Below are 515 nucleotides of genomic sequence, written 5' to 3'. Positions count from 1 at the left end.
TGACCCCATGATGACCTCGTGCGCTGTATGTATATCTCATCTAACCCTTGCATATATTATCCGGCAATTAAATACCTATTCTTATCATGGTTATTTTTCATTTTTTTTCACGTTATACAGTATTTGACATTAAACTTTTATCAGAACTGTGTTTTAAGTAGTGCCTATTCGGAGCATGATTTTATCTGAAATGTAGTTTTAAGAGATGTACTATCACGGTCTTAATAATGTCCATAGCCACGTATCCCTTTAAAACAGTCAGAGAAAACGGAGAGGAAAATACTATTGCACACTGTAATGGTTCCATACTAACCTAACTCCTCACACCATGTAACTGTCCGAATATGGGCATGGTGGCGCCCCATGGGGTAACCCAGGTACTGTCCCCCAGAATGAGGAAGAAGCTGGTCTCGCATTCCCCCCCCCCCCCCCCACTTCCTGTAGTGGTGACGTCATAGCGATCCGTAACCTGGCGCCATGACTCATACAAACGAGAAGCGGGAACAAAGTCCTCG

The sequence above is a fragment of the Penaeus monodon genome, chromosome 23 (assembly GCF_015228065.2).
Source record: "Penaeus monodon isolate SGIC_2016 chromosome 23, NSTDA_Pmon_1, whole genome shotgun sequence".
Taxonomy (NCBI): Eukaryota; Metazoa; Arthropoda; class Malacostraca; order Decapoda; family Penaeidae; genus Penaeus; species Penaeus monodon.
This window is presented reverse-complemented; position numbering follows the sequence as displayed.